The sequence below is a fragment of the Notolabrus celidotus genome, chromosome 10 (genome assembly GCF_009762535.1).
Source record: "Notolabrus celidotus isolate fNotCel1 chromosome 10, fNotCel1.pri, whole genome shotgun sequence".
Taxonomy (NCBI): Eukaryota; Metazoa; Chordata; class Actinopteri; order Labriformes; family Labridae; genus Notolabrus; species Notolabrus celidotus.
In genome coordinates, this window is record NC_048281.1 from 20,485,487 (window position 1) to 20,500,287 (window position 14,801).

The window sequence follows — 14,801 nt, forward strand, 5'->3', positions numbered from 1 at the left end:
ACTTTGTGTTCTCTTTTGCCAAATGATGCTATACGTCATTTTACCTCAGAGATTTTAAAGGAATCAAAAAGTCAGCGATCAATGATTTCACTAATTCTGTGATAGCAAACAGTTCGATTTCTGAAAAGTTTTTAAACCTCAAACTGAGTCTGATTTTTGCTTATTTTGTCATCTTGACAGATTCTCCACGTGAATACAGACACAGAAGGTCTAAGATTTTGGGGGTTTGAAGCTTCCTGATTCCTTTTGTTAGCCGTGGAGGATTGTCCTCGGTGTTACTTCAGGTGTTGGCTTTACACAGGAGAATAGCGAATGTGAGTGACTGCGTTGGCTCATATGCAAACCCCAAACTAACCAGCTGTCATCCTTAAATCCAGCAGCTGATCCGCTCAGAAAGAAGATTTTTCAAGTAATAGGGGAAAAACGATCTGGATACAAAAACTTTTAAAGTTTTTTGTACTGTCCACATCTTGGTTTGATCCCCTAAAACACTCTGGACAAATCAAGGCAAGCTGCTCATACTCACAAGTCCTTTGGCTAAGTAACTCACATGCCAGCTTCATCTTCAGTTTAACAGGCAGACATGAGGTTTGCACAACTCTTAAACCAGGACATCAAGCTTTTTCCTTTCTTACAGTCAGTAAGAGGACATCCTTAAAATTATTTCTTAGGAAATCTGGAGGGGGGAAGTTAGAAAAAAGATAGCTTTGTGACAGATTTGATCTCCAGCAAAGTCTATGTTGGCTTACTCTGAATAATTTTAAGTTTAAAAAAAGAAATAAGACAAACTCACTTCCCAGAAATTCTGAAAAAAATATTCAACACATGGAACAAACTGGACTTAACTTCTTTTTCGCAGTACCAGCAGTGTGGTGGCACATTTTGAGTAAAAAAGTGTCACATAATCATAACAAAATAATGCTTTGAATAAAGGCCAGACTTTTTTTTTTTACCAATGCTGAATGAACTGATTAACTTTTAAAAAATGTTAAATTTCAAAAATGAATCACTGAATTTGGACAATTAATTGCAATGAGTGGCATTTTCATTTAAATTTAAAATTCCATTATTTTCCATTTAAAAATGTCTTAAAGTCCATATTAACGATGTAAATCAATTCTTACCAGTGTCTTGATCGGGGAATCAAATGAATGTAATGAAATGTACTTTATGATTCTGGCTTTTAGATTTATCATTGATAAAAATGCTGCCCTGCTCCACCAGTGTGGTCTGAAAGCATGACTTTATTATTTGAAAAGCATGATGATTTTCATTTTATCTTTAAAAGATAACACTGTTATACATGACGAAATATGCAGGAGTGCACGTAAAATGGGCAGCACGTTCTATAACTTAGTTTCATTGGTATGTCTGCAGCAATTCACACACTATAATAGTGCACTGCTGGCTTTTGTGATGTGGTTATTTGTTTACATCAGTCTGATTAGTTGCACCTGTATGCTTAGCTCATTAGTGGAAGGTCAGACTTGTAGTATTGTTTTTTTTTAAATTCAGTTTAACACAAAGAGCATATAACATTTGACTCATCAACTGAGCGGACCAGGAGTTTTTCTTAAAGTGAAATGTGTTGTTCAACAGTGGCGGAGCCAGGGGGTGGCCAGGAGTGGCCATGGCCACTTCTGAAAACTGATTGGCCACCCCTGTGGCCATCCTGAAATTCTTAAACATGATTGGCTGTTTGCCATGTCAGAGGCATTACTCATATTCAAATCAGCTATTGTGTTTCAGCAAGTAGTTTCTGTGGCTTTGAAAATTATTTTTGTTGATGCTTTGACTTTGGACAATCATCTTCATTTTGAGTCCTTAAAGAGTTCAGTTCATCAGATTTAAATGTTGACACTCTGTCGAGTTACATTTTTAATGTTAACGTTAGAAATCGACAAAAATGTAACCTTTTTAAAATTATTTTATAAAAGAAGTTAAAGTAGATGTGATTATTGGAAGTAACCCTATTAGGTTTGGGGTAAGCCCCTAATGTTTTCCACGCCTGGCCAACCCTTCATCAGTCAGTGCCACAGTTTTCCACAGAGATTTTATTTTATACCGCAGCAGCAGGAGAGAGGAAGTTACTGCAGCGGCTTAACTACGGTGTGCCACAAGGGACAGAATAACATGTGATCTGTCTTTACTTAGTCCTTTGTGTGTTTTTCACACTGAGTAGTTTTGAAGTAATTGACAGCCAGTGGTTATGCGAGCCAAAGCCTCAGAGCTTAGAAACCAATGATGTTTCTCCTGTTTGATAAAAACAACAACATTTCTGCTCTTTTCTTCCATCAAACAACAGCCGAGGGTCACAAGTGAGTCATACATCAGACAGGGACCTTGAACAGACTGGTATGTTCTCCATTTCAATATGCAGTTTGGTTCACAAAACCATAAACCTAGAAAAAAAACCTCAGGCAGAAAGCACATCTGTGCACCTCATCATGAGACTTTACGCTGATCTACTGTATAGTGAATTTACACTTTCAGGACCCTGTCTCAAAGGAGGAGAAGTCTTTTTGTGAAAATGATAGTACATCATCTTAATACCAGTATAAACATATGTGGCAGTGAAAGGAGTCATGAAATGGATCCCCTGTGATAACCGTATCGCCATATTGCCAACAAATCTGTATGAAGAGATTCTGTTATAGCTCTCTGTGAGCTGAACCTTACTGCCCCACATGATCAACTCATCTAACTTCAATTATGTATGGTCAAGAGTTTCCAATAAAAATGCAAATGAAATCCCTTGAAGGGAAATGACTCATGATTAAGAGAAAGGGAAATAAAAAGAAAAGAACCTGTGGTGGATGCTGTCAGAAGAGTGGGGACACAGCAGCAGACAGAAACCAGACACAGGACTGGAGAGACCGGTCTCTGGCAGCCACACTCACCACTTTGTTAAGGATGTCAATTACACTGTGTTTACACCACCAGCATATCCCTTTTCACTTTTGCTCAGATCACCTTGAGGAGATGTTCAGCTGCTAAAGATTATGTGGAGTTTCAATTCAACCATCAACCAGAAAATGGGTCAACACGACTTTTTTTCCTGTTTCCTAAACCACATAAGAGATCTACGGCAAACCAACAAATGTCAGTGTTCACTTGAATAAAGTGGATATCAAATATGAAAACTATACAGCAAAACACTCAAGAGACTCAAGTTCTTGGTGTTTAAAAACATTCACTAATAGAACCACAAGTACAACCACATACTGTATATCAGCCCTACTCAATTATGGCTATTTTCCACTACACAGTTCCAGCCCTACTCGACTCGACTCATCTTGACTCGGCTCTACTCGACTGGACTCTACTGGCAGGCCTCCCTGCATGCACAGTCAAACCTCTGCAAATGATCCAGAACGCAGCATCACATCTGGTCTTCAACCAGCCTAAGACAGCTCATGTCACTCCCCTGCTTATTTCGCTACACTGGCTTCCAGTTGCAGCTCGCATCAGATACAAAACTCTAATCATGACTTACAAAGCAGTAACCAAAACCGCTCCAGTTTACCTGGAACCCCTCATCCAGGTCTACTGCCCTTCTCGCCCGCTACGCTCAGCCTCTGAAAAGCGCCTAGTGCTTCCAGCACATAAGGCCTCAAAATCACTAGCTCGACTCTTCTCTTCTGTTGCCCCTAAATGGTGGAATGAATTGGCCAACTCCATTCGATCTGCAGAGTCCCTCTCTACTTTCAAAAGACAGCTAAAGGCCCAGCTCTTTAGGAAGCACTATGCACTTAGCTAGACTGTTCTCCACTGTTGTCCACAGTGGCAGATCGTGTCTTCCAGCTACAGTTGACCCGCACTGTCCTGCTCTACTCTGGGAATCAGTCCGTTGACATCACCTTTTAGTATTAGTAGTGCAGAGCAGGTACGAAAAACTGGAATCTGACACGGAGTACCGCGCCTGTGGAAACGCAACACAAACCGAGTAGAGTCGTGGAAAAGGGCCATTAGTGGCCCATGGGCCACATGAGGCCTGAAAGCAACCCTTGAGTGGCCCGAAAGCCACTGTAATGTAAAACTTAAAGAAGCAGTATTTCAGCATAGGTTTAGTTTAAGTGCTGCTCTTTTATTGTGTTTGTGCCCTTTTGGATGTGGCAATACATTAATAAACATCTAGTGTGTTTGTTATCTTATCTATTTGTTTTTCTTTTAAGTGGTTAACTTTGCTCACTGTCTGTTAAAAATGTCCGTCCCAGCTCATGTCCTTAGTCTGAAAATCCGTCCCAACCAAATATTTAATCGAATAGCCCTGATGTATATAATGCAGCCTTTTACTGAACTGTTCTACTGATTAATACTCTATGTCTTACAAATGTAGTTTAATGTACCTTCAATGCACAAGCAGTAAAACCTTTGACATAAAGTTGCACAAAGCGGAAGTCCTGTATACAGACTCTTTCTTGTTAAATGCTGGAATCAGTATATTTCCATTTGCTGTGACCCTCAGTAAAGTCCTGTTTACTTTGCTTTTGTGCAACAGGTGAAAATGTTTTGGTAATTACATAACCTTCACCAGAGTGACTCACCCAGTCATGTCTTTCTGTTGCTGTGGAAAAAAAGAAAGCATTCAATTTCTTATCCAACAGCAACAGGTAGAGAATCATGCTGTTACACAACAACTGAGCACTCAACTACAGTCTTTAAAGAAGACATTTCACAGAAGTTGTTCTCTGTTCTGCAAAGCTTACTCTTATCTGGGTTCAAATATATTTTCCATGTTTACGTTCTGCAAACAAACAATCCTCTTTCCAAGAAGTGATTGATGTCTTATTCATACTGAGTCATGCCCTGCGCCACATGAATCTTTTTCTTCTGTTTAACATCTCCATAATAACACTATTAAACACATTTACCTCCCTGAACACTTGTGTTCTAATGAAACTGTGTATTCCCCGTATCTCTCCAGGGGAACGAGAAAGACTCAACATCTCACCTCACATGAATTCCATTTGCTTTTGTTAAACACAAACTGTGCGGTGGGGCTGTATAACACTATCACTTCACAGCAAGAGGGTTCCTGGTTCGAAAAAAGCTGGCTGGATGGGCCAGCATGCATGCGTTCTCTGTAGGTCTAGAGAGAACCAAAAGACCTGTAGATGTTAATGTGAGTGAGATCGGTTGTCTGTCTTTATGTGTCAGTCCTGTTATTGAGTGTCAAAGGTGTACCTAGCCTTTCACCCCATGAATATTGAGGTATGTTTAAGCCCTCCTGTAACTCACAAAACAATAAGCAGTATAATGCTGACCGGTTGGCCAGGATGGATGGATAAACAAACTGCACTTCATTTGACAAAAATAGGTCATGAGTCAGAATTATAGTGTAAATTTGAACTGTATGCTCATATACATTATGAACTACCTTTTTTCTAGAGTCTGCATATTCTTATATATTCAACTGGTCTTATATGTTGTAGTAATGCTGAGCTATTTTGGTCACTTTAGGGCAGTGGAGCAACACTGACATACAATTAGCTTCTCAAGTTGTTATTGCTTACTTATGTTGCTGTATTTGCTAAACCAGCAAATATAAAGACTTCAACTTTGACAGACTATATGCTCAATAAGAAACCTGCGGAAGAATATCTTACAATGAACAACTCATTAGGCCCGTTATTTCACCTTCCTATACCTAAACATACCTCTAACTTTAATATCCAGTAGCACTCCACTTGCAATGAAGAAACATCTGATTATCTGACCTTGTGATGATTCAGTATATTGCATACTTGGTCAAATAGCATGTCCATATGTGATTTAAATATTTTTTATGCAACTTGAAATAATGGACCAGCAGCATGCAATGCAGCTTTTATACTAGGGGTGGAATAAAATATCTATATGGCGAAACGTCTATATTGCCTTACATGTGCGGTACAAGTATTGATACACCCTGGCTAAATATTGATAAGGGAGGATGCACTCTAGTCTGCAGAGAGAGTTGCACTGACCTGAGATTAGCAGGTGTGTTCACGTTTGGCGTGATAATAACTGTCCATTGTATCGATGAGTGGGTGATACAATCCTACCTGCTACGACAAACTACATGATGCACAAGACTTGCACTGGTGCTCATATTTCAGAAGTTTTACAAATTCAATTTACAAATCAAAATCATATTGTATTGGGACACCATTAGCAGTCTAAGCGTGTGCCTAATATACAGAGGCTATAGTCCTCGTCGCAGAGGTTGCAGGTCGATTCCAGCCTCGACCATTTACTGCATGTCCCCCCCCACTCTCTACTCCCCATATTTCATGTCTCTCTTCAGCTATCCTATCAAATACAGGCAAAAATGCCCCCCAAAAAACATTACCTAAAATCATATTGTATCGTATCGTGAGTCACCGGGTGATTCTCTATTTTGTATGGTATTATAATTAACCCAAGGAACCTATACTGCGTATACTACCGATTTTGGAACAGACAAGATCACACTTTGAGAGTAAAATGTGGAGAAATCTAGAAATATCCATCTCAGCTGTCCTTCTCTTCCTCCAGCATGAAGGTCTTTTTCGCTCATATCTTATGCAACCCTGTACCTCCACACACGAGCATACAAAGATCGCACTTCACCAATTCAGCACACACACACACAGAAACACAGCAAGAGCGCTTTGTTCTGCCTTCTGGGAGTGTACATCCAACAGCCACCTGTCAGCCCATATTTAACACTGTCAGCAGGGGGTGATGTGTGTGTGTGTGTGTGTGTGTGTGTGTATGTGTGTGTGTTTCAAGCAAGCAGTCATGTTCCTGCATTGAAAGGTAGAGCATGATTTGCAGCTTGTCTGGAGGACTGTGAGGCGTTAAAAATATTTGCTGATTTGTCAAGGCCTTTTTGTAAAAAGAAAGTTTTAGATTTTTCAGCTGAGTTACTAGAAGGTGTGATTCAGGATCAGATAGTTATATAAAGCTTTAATTTTTAATGGGGGTGTGCACTGAGAGCAAAGGAATATACCTCTAGCTGTGTTGAGGCTGCAATAAAACCTCAGAGAGAACCCCCCTTCAATAAGAAATGCAGCATGGTTTTTATAATAGACACTTTTAGGAAGAGAGAGAGCGGCAAAAAACAAAATGCTCTTTCTCCTGGAGTGTGGTCAAGAAATTGGACGGTTGTTGAGTAAAATAAATGATGAGGGAGACAAAAAATAACTTGGGTCACCTCAGAGCAAGGAAAAAAAGGATTACACAATATAATCAAAGAATGTGGGGGAGGACCAGTTCAATATGTTGTAGCTTGTTTTTTTTACAAGCTATTCCCTACATTGTCTACGTGACAGCCTTCAGACAGTAACACTAAACCTAATTGATATACACCATCTGTAATATCTGTGCAATTTAACAGAAAATCCCCAGAGATTAGGACTCACACAGCCATTTTTCTTCCCTATTAGCTTCCTCATTTATCACCTCCTTCCTCATTCACCTGTTCCCCATCAGAGTTATTGAGCACTGTGATCTAATGAATGTTTCAAGTGTGCCCCTGTGTGTGAGGGTGTGTGAGTGCAGCAAATTTTAAGTCTCAATCATTAAAGGAGGATGATATCCAGACTATATGACATTGCCACACAAGCCTGACGTTGATTTTGTGAGAATATTGTGTTGAATTGAGAACCCAAGTAGTCAGAACCTTTTAATGTGACAGTCAGGAGAGAGAAGAGATCATCCTTTTGGTATTTTTGGCAGAAAAGTGGTAAGACATGACAGAGAAACATCTCTTGTACAGTATTTGGTTTCTGGCTGAAATCCTTTGTAACTGACAAAGACCTCAGAGAACTGTCATTCTGTTAAAGCTGTGCATGAGCTGATTTTAAGTATCGTCAGAATGAGATGCTGTGTTTCAATGGTGATGAAATTCCACTTGAAGATACCAAAGTTATAAGCAACTTTTTCATGAAAATCTACTCCTTCAAACTTGTTCAGTGCAACTGTAATGAGAAATTACATAATTCCCATTCATCACCCTATCTACAATTCATAACATCTAACTCAAACAATACATTTATCATTGTAATCTGAGCTATTGTGTGTGACCAAGTCTTAAAGATGCAGAAGTGGGATTATACGCTGATACGTGAAAACTTAGAATGAGACAGAAGTAAATGTATTAAGCAAATCAAGAACTTGATTACTATTGTGATACTATGATTGTGAAACACGGATTTAAAAAAGAGAAAAGTATTTGCCTTGATGCTCAGCTTCAGATGAGAATGTCACATTTCACATGTCGGATAAGTTTGAACCATAGACTGTATAAATAATGGTTGTAGTATCCGTGACGTTACCTATCTGTTCCTGAGTGCTGTTTTGAAGCCAATCAACGGCGGCAGCCATATTGGAAATGCAGAACTCCACCAGGCATAGTGTGACATAAAGAGGCCCGAGTTTGAGTTTGAGGCAACAACAACAACAACAACAAAGAAAAAAGAAGTGTATCTGTTATTGTACACTTGTAGAACAAAGGTTGTTTGTGTCTGGTCAGCTGTGTTTTCAAAGATGATGAAGATGATGTACCTTGTGAATCATCTTATGGCTGTGTCTTGGTATTGAAGTGAAAGACATGAGGATTCCTTTCAGTGGTTTCATCTAAATCTCAAGTTGGATGAACTTACAAGCTGGTACATTAAAATATCATTACAACACTATGTCATTATCAAATTTAGATCAGTTCCACTGTTGTTAATGCCACTGCAGTGACTGTACACTGCAGCGTAGACACAACTTACATCCAATTGAAGCATCTTTCAAACTCTTCTGAAGAGCAATCCACAAACCATGATTTGCTGATGGGCACCAAAGTTATATATTTTTTAATATACTCATGCTGACTTAAAGAAAACAGAATGTCTTTAATATCTTACTTTTATCTACTGCCAAATTTACACCCCTCACAGTTTTCATGGCTAGAGAGCAGAACCATCTCAAGAACTCAAAGTCGTACCTAACCCTAACCCACAGCGTATCACTCTGCATGTACTCTGCTGTACCTCTGATGTCCTGGTAAGCAGTTTGCTTCAACTTTATGAATAATTTAAGTAGATACTGTGACATCACTGTTGAGTTTTGAGACTGAATATAGAAAGCCTGAAGTTTTGCATTTGGCCGCTTGTTTTCTAGAGCTCAGTTACCGTAAATGTATGATACTTTCCTGGAGAGGATTGACTAGGGAATAAGCTAGTTAGAGCTTGTGTTTCCCACAGGGTGCTATTCTGTTTGTGGTGGTCACTGACCAAAGCCGTTTATCGATCAGACTAAATAAACCAAGAGAGCTTGTGGAACGTATCAGACCCACCGCTCAGCTCAGCTCACCAACTCCCTGTGAGATCTTTGTGGGTAAGCACTGCATGCACCTTAGAATAACCAGTCTATACCATTCACTGTGTCCTTTCTAGAGAAAAGCCAACATCAATCCTGACTCCTATACTCTGGCCTGCAAATAAATGTGTATGAAAAAAACCTGGATGAGCACACAAGGTAAAAATAACAAACTAGAATTGCACTCAACAAAAAACTTGAGTCCAGACTTCTTGGACAGCCAAAAAAAAAAACACAGAACGATTCAATCTTTCTGCATTGTTGGAGACCCGCCCCCCCCCTCCACAACAACACATATATTCCTCAGATGTTAAGTTAAAATGACTGGTAAACTGACAATGTGAAGCGTGACAGCTAGCAGCATCCACCCAAAGCAATCCCATCAATCAATTTCAAGGCTAAAAATAATTAAAAAAAACAGCTGAGTTCTTAAAAAAATATAATTATACTCTGGACAGTTGTTGTGAGTAGAGAAAGAGGCTACAGAGATCGAAGGCATTTTTGGTACCAGGATCGTTCTTCTGCTTTAAAGTTGTATATGTTCATGCCAAGCGGCAACCCCCGGTTGCGAAAACTAAAGACAATGCGGAAGTGCTAAAAACTGCAGTTTCTCGAGAGTCCGCTTGAGGCTGGCTCCAGAAGTACCGGACACCACATACACACCCATTCAAAAAAGCTGATCTCTACAGCAGAAGTAAACATGTTTACAGCCTGGTACAAAAGACGAGTGTAGTCTGGATAGCTCATTTCTCGATCGGTACACATTGTAGGGGGGGTGAATTTTTTTCCAACACGGCAATTTCGAAGATATTGAGATTACGAGTCTTCCAATGAGAGGCACAGCTGACTTGATTGACAAGTGGGAACACTGTAGCTGTTGGCTAGGAGACTCAAAGCCAGCCTATTTACCCCACACTAGCTCGACAGCAGTTAGGTTGACTTCAGCTTTTCCAATATGGCTCCCGTCGACCATTGGCCTCAAAACAATGGAAACAGATGGTAAATAATAATAAATAAATAATGGATGCAGTATCCTTGACATCACGTCAAGGATACTGCATCCATTATTTATTCAGTCGATGGTTCATACTTTGTCAAATGGTGACTTTTTCGTTTTTGGAGGCAGCCTCAAGTGGTTAGTGCAGTTTTGCTCCATCATGCTACTTAAATCCGAGCAGTAGTTATAAGACAGGATGCCTACACCTAACTGAACAGCTTACTTTACAAGAAACTGACCAGTAGGGATGCACCGATCCAAATTTTTAGGTCCCGATACCGATATCGATACCTGGGCTGTGGTATCTGCCAATACTGATAGCAGCTGACCCGATCCCGGTATTGATTTAACAATCTCTATTCCTTAATGTGAGGATAGAATCATGTTTGGCAACTTCAGGCTTTTCTGACTTAGTAAACCAAAACAAAGTAAACATTTTTAAACTGACAGTATCATTTTTCAAGAGATTATAAATGTGTACCAGCAGTTTGGTGAGTTAATCTTCACAGAAAAGCATAGAACTGAGATGAATAGATCTGCCATATGGATCGGCACTATATATCGGCCCCTTGTCACCGACATCAAATCTAGCTTTTTGAGTTCGGTCTAGCTGATATCCGATACCAGGATCGGATTGTTGCATCCCTACTGACCAGTCTGTCAGAAAAAGGATAGAAACAAAGATTTTCTTTGGCCTCCAGTCAAAAATTGTTGCTCTCTAGCATCTTAAAAAAAACAAAAAACATGTTGCATCCATCACTATTATTGTTTCTAGTACAGTCATGCCTGTACTGCTCCAGACTAGTTAGAGCACCTTGACAGCAAAAAGAACAATGGAGACAAAATGGCAGAAAGACAACTGATTTAAGAATAGAAACAGGAGACAAAGAGACACAAAGAGTTGCAGAGGAAGAGTGGTCAAGAACAGAGAGAGAGAGAGAGAAGAAAGGAGAATGAAAGTCTAGCCTGAGGAGAGGGGGGAGACTCAGCCATTACATCACTGCTGCAGTGGCTGACAACATGAACATTACTATCAGTATGTCGCTTACAATCTACTCTAAGTGCTGTCGTACAACACAGGTTTATGATTGCATCCAAATAAAAAAAACACTCTCTTATTGGTCAAGTATTGTGACCAATATTCTGAAATAGTATTACAAATATTTAACAATGAAACAACACAGATGATGGCGGCTTTGTAGTGTATATTATACACAAAAAGCACAATGACTATCCTATACTAAGTTCTATCTTAGTATAATATGTGATATATTTGAGTTCAGTTCAGAATGTGATTATACTTCTCACACTGCTTACGCATTTGATGCATGCAGTGAATAATAGAACACAGCCCTTGACGCTTTTATCTTCACCAAATTAGAATAATGAAAAAGAAATGACACATCTGAGCTCTTATTTTGTATCCATACAGAAATTACATAACTTCAAAAAGAGTCTTATATAAGAAATAGACTCCATATTAAAAAAAAGTACTTCTCTGAATAGCTATGTTAAATCAAATGAGGTCAGCTCAACAGCTACGATTGAAGCCACTTTCAATAAAAGACTCCACATTTAAGAGCACCTTACATCAGCTTAACACATCACTGTCATTTACAAGCACATACCATCACCAACATGAAGTCTGCATGGCACCACTGTTTACTGTGTTTATGTCATTAGTACTAACTAATTCAAAATGGTTTGAAAGAAAAAAGTCAATGAACAGAAAAAACGATGCGGCTCTGACTTTACAGAGCTACATGGAAGGTTAAAGAGCGATCACTTACGTGGTTAAAAGATACATCAGGAGTCCGGGTCAGATACTCTGTTAACCTAACCATCCACCCTAACTACAGGGCCGTGTCATTTGTCATGGGAGTATCTGACAAAGTACAGATATAAACCAAGTGAAATGTACCTGGGTCAGGATCACCTGCTTTTACGGTTCAGCTACCGGTGAGATACAGGGATGAGCAGGAAAGGAGAGAAGAAAGGCGAAACAAAGAACAGAAGGTCAAACAGACCTGCTGGGAAATGCCACCATCGTTTTACTTCATGAGGACAGCGGGGCAGGAAGACAAAGAGAAGGCTTACATGCTTTTAAATCAGACACTCTGATCGTATTTGAATGTACATGTTGTTGGAAACTGTCGAACAGTGCCGCGCAAAGCTGCTAAATGTCAGTGCTGGTGAATGTGTATGAGAGGGTACAGGGGGCACAAAAGTATACACAAAGCTGTACAATCAATACTTGATGGACGGTTTTGAATATCTGAGGCAATGATGTAGAAATAGTTGCCACTGAACACTGTCACTGCAGCCAGTTAGCTCCTTCTAAAGAGTAAACTCAGTTTGAGTGAGGTTTCATTGATGTGCCGTCATCGATGAGTGTTTTTTCTCACCAAGTCATGTTCCTTTATTGACAATGCTGTTGTGGAGCAGTGAATGCCTGTGGGGATTTGATGGGTCTCTGAACAGGACAATATCCCTTTTCAGCCTTTGATGATGAAACTGTAAAGTATTGATCTCTTGTTTAGCTTCCCTACATTGGTTTACAGTTTAGATTTTTTCTTGAACGACCCTCCCTCATGCTTTCTTAAACAAACCGTACCACAATGATCTAGCAAGGTTTTTAAGGGATAGTTCAGTTTAAATGAGGTTGTATGAGGTACTTGCAAATAGTAAGTGTGTTACCCACCAGAGATGCCAGTCAGCGTGGCACCTGTATTGAGACGCAGGCGGAGCACCAACATGTAAGCTAGGCTAAATGCCGGCACAGACAGGGCCACTTGTATCACATGATTTAGCTAATTTTAAGTAAGTCAGACTCAAATATCAATGTCAATGTAAGTGTAAGTAATACAGAGGAAATTATCCTGTTTCACGACTCAACCATAGACTGTATAAAATATGGATGTAGTATCCGTGACTTCACCCATCTGTTCCTGAGCGCTGTTTTGAAGCTAATTGTCGGCGGGAGCCATATTGGAAATGTGGAACTCAACCAGGCATAGTGTGATGTAAAGAGGCGGAATTTGAGCCTCCTAGCCAACAACTATGTGTTCCCGTCCGGGAGTCAAGTCAGTCATGTCCTTATTTGGGCAAAAGCTCGTAATCTTAATATCTTCTGAACTGTCGCGTTAGAAAAAAATTCACCCCTGTACAGTGTGTGCTGATAAAGAAATTAGCTTATTGAGCCAAGCCGTTTTTTTAACCAGGCTGTAAACATGTTTATTAATGCTGCAAATATCGTCTTTTTTGAATTGGTGTCTATGTGGTTTCCTGTGTTTCTGCAGCCAGCCTTAAGCGGATTCTCCATGAATTGCAGTTTATAACACTTCCGCATGGGATTCATATTTTGAGACAGGAGGTTGCCGCTTGGACTCAACACATTCATGTTACTCCGCCAATAAAGGGGCAGAGCTGCCCAACATTTCCTATAGCTAGTGCACTTATTTCTTACAAGTACGTCTTACTTCAAAACACTTCACTTCAGTTTACAAAAGAAAACCATCCCTTTAACTTGTTAATAAGTGATTCATGTTTTCTAAAGGGGCAGAAAGTTTCCAAAATGTACTAACAGCAAGGATTGACAAGATGTCGCTTCAACCATGTTAGCATGGAAATGCTAATCACATCGACTGTTTTTTGACTTCTCAGTTAGTGTTCTCGTTGCTTAGAGTCGCTGCAACTTCCCCATTTCAGAACTGCATGGTGAAAAGAGGAGAAAATTGACAGAGGCTTGTAGGCTGAGGATAATCACATAAATTAAAGTTAGTATTCCTAGTACTAGTCCATAACAGGTCAACAGGTATGCTCCAAACTTTCGTCCCTCTCCATTTTTAATAGTTTCAGTTTTACATAAATACTAGCAATTAAAGTAATACACCATCCGAACCCTTATTCACAAATTACACTAACTCAAAATATCAAGCAATATAAAAAATGCCTTGAAACTTGCAGTTAGAACACAAGTGCAGGGACTAGTTGCTTTGAAAATAATGGTCTTGCCTTGGTACCTTACACTTTTTTTTCAGAAGGATGCACACTGATGCATTGCAAGTAATTGCAAGAGTTGACTAATTTTGTTGGTAACCTTTGGTTTGTATTGGCTTATGTAATAAAAAATGGAGATAAAACCAAGCAGGCTAAGAGCCTTATATGCTATGTTAGCCCATGAACAGTCAGGGTACTATAAGTTAAAACAAGTTTGAATACATCAGCAAATACCACAATAGCCTCACATACACAACCAGCAGACCAAGTCCTTAGACAAGTAGAGATAGTTGATGACAGCAGCATCCACTGAATATGGATGATCCAATCCCATCAATGGGCCTCATAGTGCCGTAAAGTTGGATCTAGATATTTAAGAGATCTGTAGCGGAAGTAGAACTTTCACACATCAATGACGGGGTAAAGTAAGTCCAACTTATTTGATGATGAATGTCTGATGTTGGTCTACTTT

The 14,801-nt window shown here is 39.6% G+C and overlaps 1 protein-coding gene across 1 annotated transcript in view; it reads right to left on the reverse strand.

Annotated features, from left to right (window-relative positions):
* Positions 1 to 14,801, reverse strand: part of map2 (microtubule-associated protein 2) — a 106,545-nt gene that overhangs the window by 57,614 nt on the left and 34,130 nt on the right. The window lies entirely within an intron of this gene.